The 18,156-nt window shown below is 30.6% G+C and overlaps 1 pseudogene; it reads right to left on the bottom strand.

Moving 5' to 3' along the window:
* The window catches only part of LOC109084989, a 35,836-nt pseudogene that overhangs the window by 6,431 nt on the left and 11,249 nt on the right, over positions 1–18,156 (bottom strand).

Raw genomic sequence — 18,156 nt, 5'->3', positions numbered from 1 at the left:
GTTTTTTATATGTGATTTAAGGTAAAGTCATGTAGTGTTTTTGTTTAATAAAGTGTGTTAAAAACTCAAACTCTCTCACACACACACACACTCTCTCTCTCTCTCTCTCTCTCACACACACACACACACACACACACACACACACTCTCTCACATACCTGGACTTTGAGGCCGAGTTTCTTGCTGCGCTCGATCCCCTCGGGGGTCCAGGGCGCCGGCTCCAGGTCGTCCCGCCGCAGCAGGTATCTCCACACCAACATCACGTCTCCATGGTGACTAATGATCCAACAAAATCACTTAAAAAAGAACACGTTACCATGGCAACCACTCATGCTCCGCTAACATCATGTCTCCATGGTGACGAATGATGCAACAAAGTTTTTGAAAGAGAACTTGATTTGACTTCATGAGCTCAAGGGTCCAGATCACCATGGCAACCGAGGCTTAACGAACACAATGAATGAAGACAAACTGCTACTAAAAGACTGCAATCTCTTTCTAACACTGACCTGTCACTGACCTGTCAATCAGAAGCATTCCAACACCCAGCCATTCCCAACATGTTAATGAGCAAGCACACTCGTAGTGTGTGTGTCTGTGGTGTAAGTGTGTAAGTGGTGGGGTGGGGTGTGTCAGTGTGTGTGTGTGTGTGGTGTGTTGTGTGTGTGTGAATGTGTGTGTGTGTGTGTGTGTGTGTGTACGTGTGTGAGTGTGCGTGTGTGTGTGTGTTGTGTGTGATAAAGTGTGTGAGTGTGTGTGTGTGTGAGTGTGTGGTGTTGTTGTGGGGAGGTGTGTGTTGACGGGGGTGTGTGTGTGTGTGTGTATGTAAGTGTGACAAAATAACATGCACAACAATATTAACAACTTTTATTACCAACAAACAGCAGTTTATAAAAAAGTGCAAATACAACAGTCAAACAGAATTAAATTAACATAAACATCCAGAACAGTTTTCGCGCAGAGACGCGAACACAAATCAATTAAATTAAATCACAAAGAGCTGAAATTCAAAAGAGTTGAATTTCGCGACATCTGGGGAAAACGCCTGGCAGCATTTTTCCACCAGTAACTGGCTCCAAACAGTATGCTGTTATTTCAGCTCCGACTCGGTCCTCTACGGTGCCGATGCCGACTGGACCTACCATTGCATCGGCTTTTTTTTTTTTGCAGCATACTTCCCAGAGTCATCTTTTTTCGTGAGGGTTCGGGTTGCGCCTCTCCCTCTTCCACTCTGATGGCCACTGGACCTACTGCCTCTAAGCTCACGATCTCAGCCTGTAATTCAGCCTTGGTCTCAGCCAATGCGTTGTCGATTACGGTAACGAGGGTCGAGCAAGGTGCATTTTCGCAATATTTTGCGCACTGAATCGGATTCATACTTGGCCTCCAGCTTTGTTAGAATTCCAACACATTGTCTGACAAAATATAAGTGAAGTCACCGACTGGTATCAGTGCGGCTTTCAAACGTCTTTCAAAAGAAAACGAAATTCGTTTATTTAGGCCTATTTATTCATTCATTCGTTAACGAATTAATAAATTAATTGGCCTAAATAAACGAATGAATGAATGAATAGGCCTCATAACCTAAAGCATAAAACGTGCAGAGAGTTCCTCAGGGGCAGGGGCTCTAATGTAAAAAAAAAGGGCATATATATATATATATATATATGCTTTGTATCACATAAATAAATTATATTTAAAAGTAGGCTATATTAAAATAGGAAAACATTTTTTTCCTGTATTTTTTATCAAATAAATGCAGGCTTGATGCGCATAAGGGACTTATTTTAAAAAAAAAATTGCATGCAAATTTGACCAAATGGAATAATTAATTGGTGGTGAGTGTGTGTGTATATGGTGTGGTGTGTGGTGTGTCGGAGAGAGAGTGGTGTGTGTGTGTGTGTGTGTGGTGTGTGTTATATGTGTGTGTGTGTGTGTGTGTGGTGGGAGGGAGGTGTGTGTAGTGGTGCGTGTGTGTGTGTTGTGGTATATGTGGTGGTGTGTGTAAGTGTGGTGGTGTTGTGTGTGTGTGTGTGTGTATGTTGCGTGTGTGTGTGTGTGTGATATGGTGTGGTGTGGTGTGTGTGTGTGTGTGTGTGTGGTGTGGTGTGACGTGAGTGTGGTGTGTGTACCTATAATGATGTTCGTAGCGGGTTCCCTCTCGGTGCTATTTGATGATCCGTCGGCCCTTCGAGCTGCGAATCACTCTCACTGGTTTTCCGCCCATTTCCAGCTATGCAGGACTACCCCCTCGTCACTTTGTTCAGTCAGAGCGGCTTCACAGTTGGAGTGCCAGAGCCCTTGAGAGGTCATGTTTTTTGTTTTTGTTTTTTTTTTTGTCTTTTTGTTTTTTTGTTTTTTTATTGTATTTTTTGTTTTTTGTTGTATGATTTGATTTTTTTTTTTTTTGTATGTGGTTTTTTTTTTTTTTTTTTGTTTTTGTTGAATTTTATTCTTGTCTTAGTTTTTTTTTTTTGTTGTTTTGTTTTAGTTATTTTTGTTGTGTTTTTGTTTTTTTTTTAGTTGTATTTTATTGTTTATGTTTTTTTTGGTTTTTTGTTGTTTTCTTTATTTTTTGACGGAAGCTTGTTTTTATTTTTTGACAAAAAAATGTTTTTTTTGCGAGTTGTTTTGTGTTTGTTTGTTTTTTAGTGTTTGGTTTTATTTTTTTTTTTTTTTATTTTATGTTTTTTGGATTTTGTAGTTTTGAAAGATTTTTTTTTTATCTGTTTTGAGAAAGAAAAACCAACTGTTATTTGTTCTTTGATTTTTTTTTTTTATTTTTTTATTGTTTTGTGCCGTGTTTATTTGTTGTTGTTTTTTTTTATTTTTAGGCCCCTGTTGATTTTTTTCCTAATTTAAACTGATGTTTTATTTTTGTTTTTGTGTTGTCTTTTTTTTTTAACCCAAAGAGGAAAGAGCAGGGACAGGGACACTGATTTTTTTTTGAGTGTTTTTTTTTTTGTTTTGTTGTGTTGTGTTTTTTTTTATGTTTTTATAATTTTTTTTTTTTTATATGTTATTTTTTTTTTTTTTTTTTTTTTTTGATTTTTTTTTTTCTTTTTTTTTTTTTTTTTTTTTTTTTTTTTTGTTGTTTTGTTTTGTGTTGTTATTTTGTTTTTGTGTTGTTTGTGTATGTTATTTGTTTTTTCCCAAAAACAAAGCAAAAATGAAAAAAAAAGACATAAAAACACAAAAAAAAAAATTAATAAACAGACAGGGACAGAAAAAAACAAAACAAAAAAAAAAAAAAAAATACAAAAACACAACACCAAAAACAAAAAACAAACAAAAATTGTTTTGGATATTTTTTGTGTGTAATTTATTTTTTTTTTGGTATGTTGTTTGAAACATTTTTAAGGTTTGTAAAAAAATTTAAACAGAAAAAAAAAAAATGCTAACCTGAACGGAACTTCCTTTTGGTTTAAAAAATTAACACCTTTTTTTTTTTTTTAGTTGTTTTTAAAAAAAACAGGGGACAAAAAATGAACTTTTGTGTGTTTGTTTTTAGTTATCACTGAAAAGAACTGAAAAAAAAAAAAAAAAAAAAAAACATCGAACATCCTTCAAAAAAAAAAAATTGTAAAACAGATCGAAAAAACAAAAAAAGCTTGTATCAACAAACAAAAAAACTAATTTTTTTTTGAAAGGAACAAAAATTTTTTTTTTTAAACAAAAAAGACAATTAAAAAAAAAAAAAAGCAGAATAACATTTTTTGACCAGTTGTTGATTCTAATGAGGGGCAAAAAAGTGTGATTTTGTTTGCATGTGGTGTGTGTTTAGCGAAAAAAATGTTGTCAAAAAAAAAAATTTGTTTTTTGAATTTTTGTTGTTTGTTCTTTTTTGTTAAATGCACTTTTGTTAGAAAAAAAAACATTAAAAAAAAAAAAAAAAAAAATAAAAAAAAAAAAAAACAACAATTTTTTTAATCAATGTTATTGTTGAAAAAAAAAAAAATACTTTATTTTTGTAAAAAAAGCTTAAATTTTTAAAAAAAATTACTTAAATTGCCAAACTAAACAATAGTATTAATGTTTTTTAAAAAACAAAAAAAAAAATTTTTTAAAATTGCAAAAAGTGTCAAATGTATAAAAAAAAAATTAAAAAAAAAAACAAAAAAAAGACGCAAAAAAATGTTTATCCAGAAAATTTTTAACCAACTATTAAAAAAAAAGTAAAATTAAAAAAAACTTAAAAAGCAAAAAGAAAAAACAATATAAAAAACAATTAAAAAAAAAAAAAAAAAAAAAATTATGAAGCAAACAAAATGTAAGAAATGTATCAAATTGTTTGTGTTTACAAAAGAAAAATTTCAAAACAAATTTGAAACAAATTACAAAAAAAAGTGTCACAAAAATTCAGTTTATTAAAAAACTAAAAAAGTTTTTAATTACCAAATTTGTTGATGAACTAACAAAAATGTCTAAATAAATAAATAAAATATAAAAAAATAACAGTTTGTTTTTTTTAAATTGAAAAAAAATCAATAAAAAAAAAAAAAACCCTGTACAAAAAAAACAAAACATCAAATTATAAAACTACTCATAACAAAAAAAAAACCAAAGAAAAAACAAAAAACAAAAAAACAAAAAAATTTTCAATTGAAAATGATTTAAAAAAAAATTTTTTTCAAATAAATTTTTTGTACAAACAAATTGAACAAAAGATGATGTTTTTGAAAAGCTGAAAAAAACCATGAAAAAAAAAAAAGTAAAAAAAGTTTATTTGTGTGTGGTAAAAAAACAAAAAAGAAAACAAAAAAAATTTTTTCAAAACAAAAATTTTTTTTTTTTTGTATTTTTTTAAAAATGTTTTGTTTGTTTTTTTTTTTGTTTTTTTTGTATTGTTGTTGTGTTTTTTTTTTTTATTTTATTTTTTTTTTGTTGTAAAAAAAAAAAAAAAAACAATTTTTTTTTTTAAAGGTTTATTTTTTTGTTTATTATGAGTGTTTTTCTTTGTGTGTGTAGATTTTTGTGTTGTGTTTTGAAGTTATTAGTGTGGTTGTGTACGTGGAACAAAAAAAAAACAACACGTTTGTTTTTTTTTAGACGATTTTTTTTGTTTTTTTGTGTTTTTTTTTCTTTTTTCCCCTGGAAAACAACAAAATGTCACAAAAAATATCTGTCTGTGGGGTCAGAAATATCAAATAAGACTAAATAATAAAACAGATAATATATCATTCATACACCATCAAAATATCATCAAAGTGAGTTAAGAAACAGACAATAACAAATCAAACATCCCAGAAGCAAAAGAAAGAACAATTAACATATTCTAATGAAGGGGGTAAAATGAGTTAGGAGCAAAACGTGGACTGATTAAAAAAAAACGGGGCGGGACACGTCAGATTTAAGAGAGTTTGATTGGACGAGGCTAAAAAAAAAAAAAAATCAAAAGTGTCAATCTGTACATTCTGAATGCATATTTGTTGCATCTTCTAAATGCAATTTTTTAGAGCACAAAACATTAAAAAAAAAAAAAAAAAAAACTAAAACTAAAAACATTTACATTATTTCAATTCAATTTATTATTGAAATAAAACAAAAGTACTTGATTGGAAATTAAACTTAAATTTAAAACAATTAAAAAAACAAACTAAACTAAATTTTAATAAAAGAAAAACTAAAAACTAAAAAAAAATTAAACAAAAAAGTCAAAAAATAAAAATAAAAACAAAAAAAAATATATATATTAAATCACAAAAATGGCAGAAAACAGTAAAAACTATTAAATTATAAATTAAAATTAAAATAGAATAAAAATCAATAAAATAAAAATATAAATGTCAAATAAAATCAAAATCGATATCAATATAAAACACTAAAATGTAATAAATTATAAAATGTCAATTATACAAATAAAAATTAAAACAAAAAAATATTAAATTACAAATGTCACATTAAATTAAAAAAACACTAAAAAAGTTTTCAATTACAAAATGTGAAATAACAAAAATTCTAAATAAATAAATAAAAATATTAAAATAATAAATCACAGATATGTCAAATTGAAATAAAATCATCAAAATAAAACACTAAAATGTATTAAATTATTAAAAAACAAAGCAATTATAAAAATAATATAAATTGTTAATTAAAATGATTTCAAATAAAACAAATTCTAAAAAATAAAAAATTGAAAATGATTATAAAAATCAAAATAAAATCAATAAAACACTTTCTAAAAACTATGATGATGATGATGGTTGTGAAAAGCTGAAAACAATATGAAAATTAAATCTTAATAAATCAAGTTTAGTCACTATTATTCTTTTTATATAAGTCTTTAATATGTTCTTTTTAGTATAATCTTTAAATTTGTTTATTAACACAGCCGGAAAAAACCCGGTTTTGTGTGTGTATTTGTGTGTGTGGTGTGTTTGTTTTGTGTTTGTGTGTGTTTATATTTATTTGTGTCTTTTGTTTCTTATTTCTGTGGTGTGTGTGTGTGGGTGTATGTCTGTGTAATTGTGTTTTTAGTTATTTAGTTTGTGTGTTTTTCTGTTTTATGTGTGTTTTGTGTGTGGATGGGTATGTCAACTCTGTGGTGTGTGTTGTTTGTGTGTGTGTTTTTCTGTCTTATGGTGTTTTGTGTGTGTTTTTTTTTTTTTTTTTTTTTGTGTGTTGGTATGTATCTTTTCTGTGGTGTGTGTGTTTGTGTGTGTGTGTATACTGTTTTTTTTTTTTTGTGTTTTTTTTTTTTGTGTGTGTTTGTGTGTGGTCTGGCTTTTTGTTGTGGTGGTTTTTTTTTGGAAAGTCATTTGTCTGTGTTGTGTGTTTCTGTTTTTTTTGTGTGTGTGTGGTGATGTGCCCCTGAGGGGAAAAAGGGGGTCCAAAAAAATTGTTTTAATTTTTTATTGTGAAGTGTTTTAAAAACCACTGTTTTGATTTTTTTGTTTTTTTGTTTGTGTGTCTTTCACTTTGTGGAGTGTGTTTTTTGTTGTGGTGTGTGAAAATGTGGTGTATTTGTGTGTGTGTTTGTGTGAGTGTGTGGTTGTGTGTAAGTGGACTGTAAGTGGTGTCTGTTGTGTAGTGTGTGGGTGTGTGTGTGTGTGAGTGTGTGTCGTTTCAAACCTGTGCCCCCGTCCTCAAACAAACTGTAGGTCGCTGAACAAAAAAACAAGGGACTTATTCTTGCTGGTTTGAAAAAAACAACAGCTTTGACAGCCGAGATGCGCGTTCAAAAAGGTGGGGCCCGTACCTGCAAAACAAAAAAAACATCACAAAACAAAAACAAAAAAAAAAAAAAAAAAAAAAGCTGCGTGCGTGTGGTGCAACAACCACAGTGTGATCCTCACAAAAAAAAAAGACCAAAACCAAAAAACCAAAAGCGGCGGGGTCAGGCAAACAAAAAAAAGGCAATGTGTACAACTCTCAAACAAAAAGTGCAAAAACAGCGTCCTGTGCAAACAAAAAAAAAAAAACCAAAACATACGAAAAAACAAGCAAACAACAAAAAGCGTGGAAAAACTTAAAAAAGCTTAAAAAACGGAAAAGACAACATGCACGACACACACACAACAGACGTTACACCACCGAACCCAAACAGCGTGTCCCACTGAAATGGGGTGTGGATCAGCATGCGCGGCTCTACGTTGTTGGAGACCGTCAAGCTGCAGACAGCCCCGCGAGTCAGGTTTGCTGGGGCGAGGTCTGTACAAATTCATCCAGAGAGAGACGCACAGGTTAGGGCAGAAGTCACGCACAGGGTCACATCGATCCTGGACATCATGGAAACCAAGAGGGCGGGATGCACAAGCAGACACATGGAACAGTCAACAAGAGAATGAGGCATCACAACCCACCCAACCAATCAGAATCATTTCGATTTTCTGCTTTACACTTCCATTTGTCTGGATTCCATTGTATTTGTTATTACATTAACTTTAAATAATCAAAATAACACCTAATCAATTGACGTCAATTTATAAAATGTATTTTATATAAATGTTTATATATTTATAACAACTAATTCATAATATATATAAATATAAACAATTTTTAATATTAATACTTTGATTTAAATATACATGTTTATATAAATGTTTATATATTTATAACAACTAATTCATAATAAATTAAAATATTTAAAAAATTATCAAAAATAATAACATTAATATAAGTAAATAATCAAAAAAAAAAAACAAAAAAACAAATGTTGAAATTTTCAATAAATATAAAATTTACATTATACTTTTAAATTTTATAATTTTCAATTTATCAAAAGTTTTAGTAATATTGTATTTTATTTTATTTTATTTTTTGTCTCGATAATATGTATTCATTTTTTATTTCACTTGTTTAACTCGTCACAACAGCAGCTGCATTGTGAGCGTCTGCTTCCCTCCACACACACACCGAGCAGAAAGCCGGCAAGCAGCGTCCGGATCGCTTTACAGTGCTTACCACTCCGGACCCGTTCTTACCTGCACACACACACACAAACAACAGTTAATATTTAGTAGTAATCACTGTTGCAATTTTTTATAAATTGTTGACACTAGTGTTTTTACTTTATTAAATTTCCATTTCACATTTCACCAGGTTGAAAGTTTTAGTTTACTATTGTATTTAATTTTAATTTTATTTTTTTTGTCTCGATAATTAGGTATTGCATTTGTGGTCACACATCAGATCCAGTTGTTGTATGTTGTGAGTACACACAGTACCAACTAAAATGTGAAAATGACACAAGTTATTTACAACATATAAAAGTTAAAAATGGGCAAAAAAACCACATTCTTGATACGATGTGAGATTCAGATTATTAATATTATTACTTACTAGTACTTTGAGAAGTATAATGTACATTTTATAATAGTTATATATATTTCTAGTATAATGTACATTTTATAATAGTTATATAAAATACATCATACATTTCTGTCAAATCATACTATGTACCTTATATAATATATTTAATTTAAATAATACATTTACATATCATTATATATATATACATATACCAAATATATAGAATATATATTATATATCCCTATAATATATACATAGAACTTTGGTATTATTACACATTAATTACAAATATTTTTAAACAAATATGACATTTACATATTTTCTATTTTAATTGTGTAACGTGTTTACCACCCCCACAGATCCATCCTCCTGCGAGTGGTGCAATCCTTTCTGCTTGGTTGAGTGATTGCTTTGGTGTTGGTTGCTTGAGGACGGCGTGAGGGGCCGTGATCTCCCCTCCGGGCGTCGTACACAAGTACCAGAAGCCCCCTGCTCCTCTCCTCGGGCGGGTTCTCCAGTTATAGGTGTGACCATTCACCTGTATCACGCACACCGCAAGAGGCTGGTCGAAGCGCAGAGCAGGGGTCACCTGGCCGCTCGTTGGACGAACGTCATCACTCTCATCTCACCCACGACAAAACGCCTTCTCCTGGACTTCCTCTCCCGGATAACACACTGCAAACAAGACCAACCAGCTGTGAATCACCTGCACATGCAGAACGAGAGACTGACGATAAACAACAAAAAAGGCTGACACAGAACAACTGCAGTAATGGACGTTTTCATCCAGACACAGGATTTCCTTCCTTCCTCAAACACTCCCTAAACACCTAACCACTTACCTGCCAAATCCTTGTCCTCCCCTCTGTCTGGATTGGTCAGTCAAACAGAAACTCACGCCACCTGGTTGAGTCCAGAAGGTTGATATGTTTCGGGCTTCGGTTTCGAGCGGACCGGTGGTCGGGCGGGCCGCTCTCGGGATATCTCGGTTCGTCGGTTCCGGGTTCGTGGTCGGCGTTCGTTCGGCCCGATCAAACACTGATCAATGTTCTGAAATCAAGCTTAGAATTAAAAGCAGAAGGGTTTCCTTTTTCCTCCCCTCCCAACACTGAGGTTCGTGGACAGTGACACAGCCTTCTAAGCCTTAAACAACAAATCATAAACATATCACCATTAAAATAAATTTGTTTTTGAAACACTATAAAACATAAAACACAGACACGACAAATTCATTTAAAGTTGAAAACCATAATGAAAACCCATATAAATGAAAACAGTAAATAAAACAACAGTATGAACTTAAAAAATAAAACCAAACAAACAAAAAAATAAAACTAAAATCAATAATTTTTGTGTTGTATTACATTGTAAACATGGTCAAACATAATTTCAAACACAAACCAATTCAAAAGTAAAAAACTTACTTAAGACGGCATTAAACACATACAAAGTCCATAAAAAAAACACAAGGTAAAAACAAAAACTCTTAGTACACCAAGCTAATAATTTGGTAAAAAAAATCTAATGTAAACACACATTAATTTTAAGATAAAACAAAGTATCAAAATACAACAACGTTAAGTATATACAACATCACAAATAAAAAATGATCACAAAATACCACACGTAAATCATAAAAAGTCTACAAAAAAATAAAAAATAAACATCAAACACTTCACAATAATACATACAAAAAATGTCACACTCTAATAAAATTGTGCAAATAATAAACAATTTAAAATTTGTATCGAGTTTAAAACGACAACATATGTGAAATAACACATTATCAATTATTAGTTTTTTATGAGCCCAAATATTTTAACATAGGTCCATCACTCCCCTACAGCAGCAACACACAAGCACTGTTCAAACACACATACCGTGAGTGGACTGCTTGAAACACACACACACACACACACACACACAGACCACACACCACACTCTACACACAACAACACACACACTACCAGTCACACACACAGCACACACCACACACACACACACACACACACACACGCTCAGTTACACGACCATACACACAAACACTCGACACACACACACAACACACACAACACACACCACTCACAGACCACACACAACACACACACACAACACACAACACACACAACACACAACACCACAAACACTCAGTGTGAACACACACACTCTCTTACTCCTCTCACAGCACACACACACATCACACAACACCCACACACACACCCGTGTAACACACACCACACACACACACACACACGAACACACACACCGATCTCACCTCACTTCTCACACACACACACACACAACACACACCACAAACACACACACACACCACAAACACACACAGTGTGAACACACACACACTCTCTCTCTCTCACACTCACACACAATGGCAGGTCTGGACAAAAGCGTCTTTCAAATGCAATGAATGGTGGTTTAAAAAAGAGGTGAAAGTTTAAAGGGTTAATTCACTCCAGAAATGAGGGCAGAGGAGGATGATGATACGATGATGCCGATCTTCTGCGTGACTTGAATCATCTTCATTCACACTGGAAGCGTTCGGCTCCTCGTTCTACTAGACTTGAGAATATAATGTACATGTATTATATTATATATTTCTGTATCATTCTTGTACTAATATAATATATAAATTTTACTCAATAAATATTATATAGCTATATTATATATATAGTAGATATTATATATAGTATATATATAATATAGATAATACAGATAACTTATTCTGCATATTCAAAATTTTTCAAATTATGAAAATTTACATATTTTATTTTTATTGTGGTGCGTGTTTTACCCCCACAGGAATCCTGACGTGGATCTTCTTTGTTGGTGCAGTGAGACCGGCGTTGAGGGACCGTGATCTCGGGAGTCGTACCAGAAGCCTGCTCCTCGGGGTTCTCCAGGTTTATACGCGTGACCCATTCACCTGGTTCACCCACCTGCAGCTGGTCGAAGCGCAGCAGGGGTCACCTGGCCGCTCGTTGGACGAACGTCATCCGCTTCATCTCGACACCACGCCGTTCTCCTCACACTACCACGAGAGACTGACGATAAAACCCAGAACAACAACAACTGCAGATAAACACACTATAAACACAGGTTTCCACCGAGAACAAACACTCCCTCTGTCTGTGATTGGTCAGTCAAACAGAACTCACTCCAATGTCTAAACCATGATTGATCAATAAAACAAAAATCACCCCACTCGATCAAACAAAATTATAAATTTTCCAAAAAAAAAGAAACAAACAAAACATGGTTTACTCAAAATTAGATTCGTGAGTTGTTCGGTTTCGAGCGGACCGGTGGTCCGATCTCGGGAATCTCGGTTCGTCGGTTCTAATGAATTAAATCATAAACATGTCAAATCAAACAAACTGATCAATGTTCTGAAAATCAAGCTAGAATTAAAGCAGGGTTTCCTCAAACTGAGGTTCGTGAGTTGAAAAGCTTATAATGAATTAAATCATAAACATGTCAAATTAAAATAAATTTTTTTTGAAAAACTATAAAAATAAAACACTTACTAAAATTCATTAAATTTGAAAAATAATGAAAAATAAAATGAAAAGAGTAAATAAAAACAATGTATTAACTTAAAAAATAAACCAAACAAACAAAAAAATAAAACAAAATAATTAATTTTTTTTATATTACATTTGTAAATGGTCAAAATAATTTCAAAACAAAACCAATCAAAATAAAAAACTTACTTAAGATGCATTAAACCATAAAAAGTCCAATAAAAACAAAACAATTAAAATAAAACGCTTAGTAAAAGCTAATTAAATTTGTAAAAAAAAATCTAATTAAAATTTATTATTTTAAGATAAAAAACATCAAAATAAAACAAAGTTAATTATATAAAACATCAAATAAAAAAATAAGACAAAAATAAATTAAATCATAAAAAGTTAAAAAAATAAAAAATAAACAATCAAAACTCATAATTAAATCATAAAAATGTCAACTTAATAAAATGTACAAATAATAAAAATATTTAAAAAATTTATTTTAAATAAACAAATATTCAATTATTAGTTTTTTATGAGCCCAAATATTTAAATATGTCCATCATCCCTAGCAGCAGCAACACACTTCATCACGATGCTCTGAGTGACTGCTGAAAACACACACACACACACACACACACACACACACACACACACACACACACACACACACACACACAGTCACACACACACACACACCCACACACAAAACACACACACACACACTCTCAGACACACACACACACACAAACACTCACACACACACACACACACACACACACTCCCCTCTCAGACAACACACAACATCACACACACACACAAAACACAAACAACACACACACCACAAACACTCAACGACACACACACACTCTCTCTCTCTCACACACACACACACACTCACACAACACCAACACACACACCACACACACACCACACACACACACACACACACACACACACACCTCTCTCTCTCTCACAACTCACAAACACACACACAACACACACCACACACAAACACACACACACACCACACACACACACACACACACACACACTCTCTCTCTCTCACACTCACACACAATGTCAGTCTGGACAAAAGCGTCTTCCAAATGCATGAATGTAAGAGTGAAAGTTTAAAGGGTTAATTCACTCAGAAATGAGGGTGAGAGGATGCTGATACGATGATGATTTCTGGGTGAACTTGAATCATCTTCATTCACACTGAAGCGTCTGGCTCCTGCTTCTACTGCTTTCAGTGTCACAGCAGCAGAATGAAGCTCTGAATCTGAACAAACACAGCGTCCAACAAAACACTGTCTGTCTGGACCAGAACCGGACCGTGATCCAGATCCAGTCAGTGCTTCTGTGTTAATGATGACAAAGCTGCTTGTTTTCACACATTATGAGTGTGAGCAGATTAAAACAATTAAACCAAAAATTCAATTAACACAAACAACATCTCACAAACAAAAAAAATAAAAAAAACAAAATAAAAAAAACTTTTTATTATAATTCGGCTTAGCATTAAGAATTCTAGCATAAAAAATTTAATAAATAATATTAGTGAAATATGTTTTATTTATTTAAATGCTAAAAATATTAATACAAATATTTAAGACATCCACAACAGTAGTTGTGGGAACTTAAAATGTCAATTTAAATTTTAGCATTTAAATCAGCAAACAAAAAAAACCCAAATATTATTATTTAATCATGGTTCATTTATTTATTTATGTTAAAACCGTAAGACAAATCATTTTAAATATTAATATAAATGTAAAAAAAAAATAAATAAAAAAAAAATAAACATAAACAACAATTGTGGGGACAAAATCAATATGATGTCAGTTGACATGTTTAGGTTTTTAGCATTTAAATAAATAAATAAATAAATAAAAATAATATTCAACAAGAAAAATTTAAATTAAAAAAAAATGATAAAACACCTAAGACAAATAATTGTAAACATTTTAATATTAAAAAAAAAAAAAAAAAAAAAAAAAAAAAAAAAAAAAAAAAAAAAAACAACAGTTGTTGTGGGCAGAAAAACTGTCAGTTTACATGTTTTTAGTTTTTTAAAAACATTTAAATAAATAAACAATATTATTTAACATATTTTATTTATTTATTTGTGTTGAAAACCTTTTAAATTATTATTAATATTAAATAAATAAAAGAAAACAATAGTTAATTATTTAAAGAGATTTTATTTATTTATTTATTTAAATGTTAAAAAAACTTAAGACTAATAATTGTAGGTATTTAATATAAATATATATATATATAAAAACTGGGAGACAAAATAAAAAAATTATATAAGTTCATATGTTTGTATGTTTTTAGCATTTAAATAAATAAATAAACTATATTATTATTTAAACATTTTAAAAAAAGTAATTTAATTTTCATTATTCTTATTTTTGTAAACAAAAACAATAGTTGTGGGTACAAAATAAATAATAAAATGTCAGTTTACATGTTTTTAGGGTTTTAGCAAATAAACCAAAAATATTAACTAAAAACATAAATTAATTTAAATACAAACAAAATAAAATAAGAAATAAATACATTAAAAAAAAAAATAAAAAACACATACAAAACAAAAAATTACAGAAACGAATCGATATAAATCACCGCATCCATCTCACACAAATAAACCATACACTCGGTTTCCCAGCATGCAGTGCAGCATGACGCTTTGCTCTTGGAATCGATACACTCACCGCATCCATCTCACAGAAATAAAGCCTGTCCACCGACAAACAGTGCTCAGAAACTGAGCCGACGTTTGGTAGGAATCCAGACAAGCAGGGATAAACAGAGACTTCCTTCCCATGATGCACTTACTCTTCATATTTAATGTGATAGGAGACGTGCGCTGGATCCGGTTTGGACGTTGACGGTTCGCTGCCGTCCGGGTTTAGTGCTGTGCTGCGACTGGATGATGATGATGATGATGATGAAGGGGCGGCGCTCGTCTCCGTCTCCAGCTTGCAGTTTGTGCGTTTGCTGGGTCGGCCCACCCTGACCGCAGGGGGCGCTGTTTCCGCTCGGCCGTTCTGTCCTTTAGAGGCAGGAGAGACCTTCTCAATCACGCCTTCGAACCAGGCGCCGATGCTGACGTCCCTGCAGTCCACCAACTCATTCACCTGAACAACACCCGCACTGTTACACCTCACCCCTCAGAGACCAACATTACAGTCATGATATAATCATGATATCATTACACTGCAACAGTAACACACCTGTAACTCTGGTAACTAATATAATGCATCACTTCCTTCATAAACAAATATGACGTGAATAATAATAAAAATAATAAACATCATAATAAATATGAAAACAACTAAAATATTATTAACAAATAATATTTTAAATAATAATAATTATTATTATTATATAATTATATATTGTAAATTAAAACAAAAAATTATTATTATTCCAAATGTTAAAAACCACTATTATTATTTCCAAAATACAAAATACAAAATTATAATAAAAAAATAAAAATAATAATAATAATAATAATAATAATAATAATAAAATATTAAAATAATATAAAAACTAAAATTTAATTTTTGATTATTATTATTATTGTCATTGTTAATAATAATAATAATAATAATAATTCCAAATGTTAGAATTCACGCTTTAGTTTTGGTAAATACTAAATATTAAATGATAATAAAAAAAAATAATAATAAATATTAAAATAATATAAAAACTAAAATTATATTTTAGATTATTATTATTATTGTCATTAATAATAATAATAATAATAATAATAATAATAATAATAATAATAATAATTCCAAATGTTAGAATTCATGCTTTGGTTTTGGTAAATACTAAATATTAAATTATAATAGAAAATTAAAATAATAATTAATATTAAAATAATATAAAAACTAAAATTATATTTTAGATTATTATTATAATTGTCATTAATAATAATAATAATAATAAATCCATATGTTAGAATTCATGCTTTGGTTTTGCTACCCGAATCATCTAAATATTAAATTAAATTTATTATTGTTATTATTAATGCATTTAATGTTTCGTGGCAGTTAGCAATTTAATATGTAAATGCAATTAATTAATTTTCAATTACATTAATAAAAACAATGAAATAAAAATAATAATAAATATTAATATAAAAACTAAAAGTATATTTTAGATTATTATTATTATTGTCATTAATTATAATAAAAATAAAAATTCCATATGTCAGAATTCATGCTTTGGTTTTGCTACCTGACTAATCAAAATATTGAATTATATTACAGCGATCAAAAAAAAATATTAACATCATTAATAAATAAAAAAAAATTCTTCAGCAATCACAATCAAATTAATTAATTAATTAAAAACAATCAATCAATAAGCTAAATTAAATTAATAAAGATTAATACATAAATATTTAAAAATCTATATTAAATTTAAAATATAAAAAAAATATTATTTTTTAAAACCCTGTTATTATTATTTAAAAAATATTTATATTATTTTAGAATTAATATAAAAACAATGTGAACCCCCAAGCTCTTACTTTGAAGAGTCCGATCCCGGGATCGATGAGGAGCGTCCGGCTGGATGTGGACGGCTGGCTCTCGGGCGCCGGACTACAGGATTTGGACCCGTTTGCGTTGCTGCACTGCTGTTGTGGCTGAGGCTGAGACAGATACAGATGCTGTTGTGGCTATGACAAAGACACCGACCACGCCGTCGTCGACGTAGAGGCTGTCGAGGGCGTGGCGGCCCGGGGGGTCCGTCCTCTAAAAAAGGCAATGAACAAGCTGGACGATGTCATTGAGACCGACGTTGTAATCGAAGAGTGTCTGACCATCTTCCATCTACCAAAAAAAACAATTATTAGTTCTCTAAAATAGGCAGTGCATTATAACTTGCCAAACACATGATTTCAGCAATTCTGTCATTTTATTAAATAAAATTTACAAATATTGTATGCAATTTTATTATATTTAGGACTATACACTATAAATCAGAAGTTTGGAATAATTAAGATTTTTAAATGCTTCTGCTCAAGACATTGCATTTATTTGATCAAAAATACAGTAAAAACAGTGAAATATTATTCTAATGTAAAACAGCTGTTTTCTGTGTGAATCTCTGTTAAAGTGTAATTTATTTCTGTGATGTGCAGCTGTATTTTCATCCAGCATCATTACTCCGTCTTCAGTGTCACAATGATCTTCAGAAATCATCATAATATGATGATTTGCTTGCTCAAGAAACATTTTGATGCAGTATTCAATGTTGAAACAAAAACCTTTTTTTTTTTTTTGTTGGACTCATGATACAGTATCATTCAAAATTTAAGATGCTTTTTAAAAAATTATAACAAAAATAAATATTTTCTCATCAAAGATGCCATAAATTGATCAAAAGTGACAGTAAAGACATTTATAATGTTACAAAAGATTTATATTTCAAATAGATACTTTTCTTTTGAACTTTCTATTCATCTGTGAATCCTGAAAAATAAAATACATCACAGTTTCCACAAAAATATGAAGCACTGTTATTTTAAACTGTAATAATATTTCATAACATTACAGTTTTACTGTATTTTTTAATCAAATAAATGCAGCCTCGGTGAGCAGAAGAAACTTTAAAAACATTATATTTTAAAAATATATATTTAGATATATAATTATTATAATATTATATATACACACACACACACACACACTCTAACACACACACACACGCTAACACCACACACACACCACACTTTAAACACACACACACACGGTAAACACACACCACACACAAACACAACACCACACAACACACACTTTAACACACACACACACACACACACAAACAACTCACACACACACACACAACAC

Source organism: Cyprinus carpio, chromosome A21, assembly GCF_018340385.1.
Source record: "Cyprinus carpio isolate SPL01 chromosome A21, ASM1834038v1, whole genome shotgun sequence".
In the NCBI taxonomy this organism is placed as follows: domain Eukaryota; kingdom Metazoa; phylum Chordata; class Actinopteri; order Cypriniformes; family Cyprinidae; genus Cyprinus; species Cyprinus carpio.
The sequence above is the reverse complement of the archived record's forward strand: the minus strand, read 5'-3'. Positions and strand labels throughout refer to the sequence as shown.